General features: G+C 34.8%; 1 long non-coding RNA gene across 2 annotated transcripts; it reads right to left on the reverse strand.

Annotated features, from left to right (window-relative positions):
* Positions 1-1291: 1291 nt before the first annotated feature.
* LOC113036432 (uncharacterized) lies at positions 1292-3539 on the reverse strand. 2 transcript variants are annotated; one of them, XR_003274456.1, is made up of 4 exons: positions 3347-3539; positions 2762-2808; positions 2298-2390; positions 1292-1664 (listed from the first exon to the last, which is right to left on the reverse strand). It is a non-coding gene; the product is annotated as an uncharacterized LOC113036432 (long non-coding RNA). The 2 variants fall into 2 exon arrangements; XR_003274455.1 differs by lacking the exon at positions 3347-3539 and having other exon boundaries at positions 1294-1664; positions 2762-2919.
* Positions 3540-4115: the final 576 nt, after the last annotated feature.

Consider the following 4115-nt stretch of genomic DNA (forward strand, 5'->3'; position numbering starts at 1 on the left):
AAAATCTCTGTACTTTTAGGTGACAGAAGGAGACATGTGGCCTGGTCAAAACACAGAGAAATGCACTCTAAAAGATCTTTAAATATAGTAAACATACCTTGTGTGCCACAGACTGCTCCCAAACACGAGGGGACAAGTAATACCTCTAAAACACTTAAGTTGGCTTTGTTAAACGTTAGATCTTTAGCTGGGAAAACATTTTTAATTAATGATTTAATCACTGAGCACAGCCTTGATTTTATGTTTTTAACTGAAACTTGGTTGGACCAAAGTAACAGTGGAGCTGTTCTCATCGAGACGACCCCTCCTAACTACAGTTTTATCAGTGAGGCCAGGGTGAGCAGGAGAGGAGGAGGGGTTGCTGTCCTATTTAATGAATCATTTCAATGTAAGCAGCTATCCCCTGGAAGTTTTCAGTCTTTTGAATATGTGGCTTTACAGCTGAAGGCCCCATCCAAAGTTGTGTTTCTTAATGTTTACAGGCCTCCCAAATACTGCACAGACTTTTTTAATGACCTCAGTGAACTGCTGTCTGTGATCTGTGTTGATTTCGACTGTGCACTCAAAAAAATAACTCTTTAAATGAACATAAAAAAATCATGGAAAGAATTTCCACGTGATTAAATTGCTTTATTTTAGCATTATGCAATTCTGTTACTCCAACTTAATGCACTCAAGTTGGACCAACTTAATTAAAGATTGATGAATCAACGTATTTACTGCATTTTGATCCAATATATTTTAATAGTGTTGATACAACTTAAAGAGTTTTGTTCCAACTCAATTCAGTAGGTTTTCTCCAACTAATTTACTAAATTTGGTCCCAGCTTAAGTTAATTGAGTTGAACCAACTCATACAAATTAAGTTATTCCAACACAAGTCTTTAATGCTAATAGAAAGCAATTTAATCACGTGGAAATTCTTTCCATGATTATTTTAAGTTAATTTAAAGAGTAATTTTTTGGAGCATTTAACAAAGTCTAGAGTCTGGTTAACATACATTTCACTATTACATCTAAAAGGTAAATAAAAATTTGTCATACACATCTTTTTGTTTTCTCCAATTTATTGAATTTATAGCAAATTTCACATAATGTATAAAGAATACATGAAATGCAAGTACAAGTTACATAACAGAAAAAAAAGTAGTGGACAAAGTGGAAAGTTAACCTGTTAAAACAATTTTTAACAACAATGAATGGCTGAATCAGGTGATTTTCCGATGACTAATACAGCTACTTTGAAGGTCAACAGATGCACTTTCAAAAAAGAAAATATCTGCAATTATTTTAGGTTCATGGTCCAGATACATGGTATAGCTGTTGTAATGGAAACATTTCTCAACGAGAAAATAGTGTTTTGAGAACCTGTACTTTGTGTGCTGTTGGATAGTTCGTGTGCATCTAATTCCATAAGAATCTTCTGCAGGACCTCAAAGGTGTACCTGAGTTCCAGAGGGTAGCTCAGGTTCAGTGAATAGACCAGACCAAGCAACATTGTCACTGCAAAAACTACATTGCCCAACTCACCCATCACTTCCACCCCCTCTAGAACAATCACAACATCCTGAGGGTCATCGCCAGGCTCCGCACCCTCTGACCGAATGACACAGATTCCAAAGACTGTCTCTGCTATGGCAGTGGCGATGCTTTTTATCAACTTCCTGTGACAATAAAACAAACAAAAAAAAAGATAATGATTTCTCACTAATGTCCATTGCAAACAGTTTTAAAAGTAAATATCTGTTTTACATTAATGTAAAATACCTAAAAGCTTTATTCATTCAAGCCTTATAATAATGTAAATGTAATCAAAAATGACTGCCCGATATTTTTCCTGACTCAAGAGAAGTTCATTCAATACCTCAACAATGTCTTTCAAAATCTTGAGTTGTGATAGGGGTGACTGTGGCACAGGAGGTAGAGCAAGTTGTCTACTGGTTTAATCCCTGGCTTCTCTAATCTGATACTAAAACTATCAATGGGTAACATACTGAACCCCAAGTTGCTCCTGATACATCCATTGAAGTGTAAATGTTACATAAAAATCTTGTATGAATGTGTGTATGAATGAGGTTATTATAATGATATTATAATAATGATAGTATAAAACACTCAAGAATGGTGTGTGTAGTATCCAGTGAGAAACTTAAAGCTCTTACTTTTCCTATTTTAAAAGGTATTTTTTACAGCCACCGGTAATTTACAGGAAAACCCCATCCCCTGAAACTCTTTTATGTAGTTCAAGCTTATCTTTGATCATCTCCTTAGTTAAGGATACAGGCAAGTTAACATACCAGGTAATTCTTCACCAGCTTCTCAGGATCTTCATTCAGGTACACGCAAAGACCTTGGGCGATGTATTCTCTTCTGATTTCAACAGCATCAGTCTTTATACACAGAGGGGGGAAAAAAACAAATATATACGGAAATCCATCTCAACGACCTAGCAGTGGGATTAAAGAACTTTTAGTTGAATTACCAGGAATTTGTGAGAAATACAGAGGCTATTGTTTTACAGTCTTAATCTTTTCAAATAGTATTTATGCATTTTAGACAAGTCTGTCATTTTAATATTGTTTTGTAATTTGTGTATTAATTTAATCATGCCATACCCCCAATTCAAGAAAGTTTAGATGATGTGTACATAAAATCAGAATGCAATGTTTTCTTAGTCTCAAAACTATATGTCACTTACAAATGAATATATTACATTTTTAACATGGGAATGTGATAATTTTTAAGAAAAATATTAGCTCACCATGAATTTGATGAACTGGCCTGCCAGCTCTCCAGACCTTTCACCACCTGATAAGATTAAACATTTATTATCTTTACAGGAGGGAACTGCAAGTCTCCAAGTTTATTAAGTAGAAAAATATTTAATTTCAAAAAAATTAAAAAACAGGAAAACATATCTGTTCATGTTTTGTCTTTCCTCCTCAGTGTACTAAAAACACATAAATTGTTAAATAAACCACTGTCCATCAGTTGCAACTTACAAACTTACAAATTTCAACAACCCACACGTAAAATGTAAATTTATCACAACAGTCTCTGTGGTAGAGCCAAACTAGCTTATGTGCAGAGGTTAAGTTATAAACAATATCTATATTTGGAGTAGCTAAGTCTTTCATATTAGGCTATCATGCTAGCATGACATTGTGCTATATTCTTGCACTAACGTGTTAGCTAGCTAGAATGGCATAAACAAACAGATATTTAAAAAAACAAAAAACAAAAAAACAAATGTGAATAAATAGAACTGAAAAGAATCGACAAACTAATGATACCTTTGTGCAAAAAGTATTTTCATCAAGATGGATGAAGATAGATTCACTCTTACCTTTCCAAGATGACCGTGAAGCAAACCATGTGCTTTCCTGCCTCTTGTTGTTTAGAATCTCACGTGATCTTGTGATATCGCGAGTCTTTAAGGCAGCTAACCACTCTTGTTAGATTTTATCATGTCATATCAACAAGAATAAATTTAAGAGGCGCTAAGTTGGTAAATTTCTTGTAGATCTTATATGATTTTATTACGTTCACTTTAGAAACATAAATTCATTGTGTTCAAATTACATGTTAGAGTCTTGTAAATGCAATAACCACCAAATTTCACTTTTTTGAGTGTGTAATTATTGTTGGGGATTTTAACATCCATGTGGACAACCCTCAGGACAAAGGGACTAAAGACCTGAGTAACACTCTGGGCAACTTTGGGCTGACTCAGCATGTAACAGAGGCCACACATAATAGAGGACACACTCTTGACCTACTGATCTCCAAGGGCCTGAGCATTTCAAACATTACTGTGTCTGATGTGGGCCTGTCTGATCATTACTGTGTTTTCTTTGAAAGTAAAATCTCAGCCCACACAAATATATCAACAGCAGTGATCACAAAACGGTGTATAACTGAAGACAGTAGTGAGATATTTAACCAGGTCTTCCCATTAACCTGACCTGTCCAGAGGTTCAGTCAATGAGCTCGTCAATAGCTTCAATTTAAAAATGTTAAATGTAATGGATACAATCGCTCCCATTAAGGTGAAGGTTATCTCTGGAAGGAAAAAGTCTTCATGGAGAAACTCCACACTAGTGAAAAATGAAAAA

The sequence above is a fragment of the Astatotilapia calliptera genome, chromosome 14, assembly GCF_900246225.1.
Source record: "Astatotilapia calliptera chromosome 14, fAstCal1.2, whole genome shotgun sequence".
NCBI lineage: Eukaryota > Metazoa > Chordata > Actinopteri > Cichliformes > Cichlidae > Astatotilapia > Astatotilapia calliptera.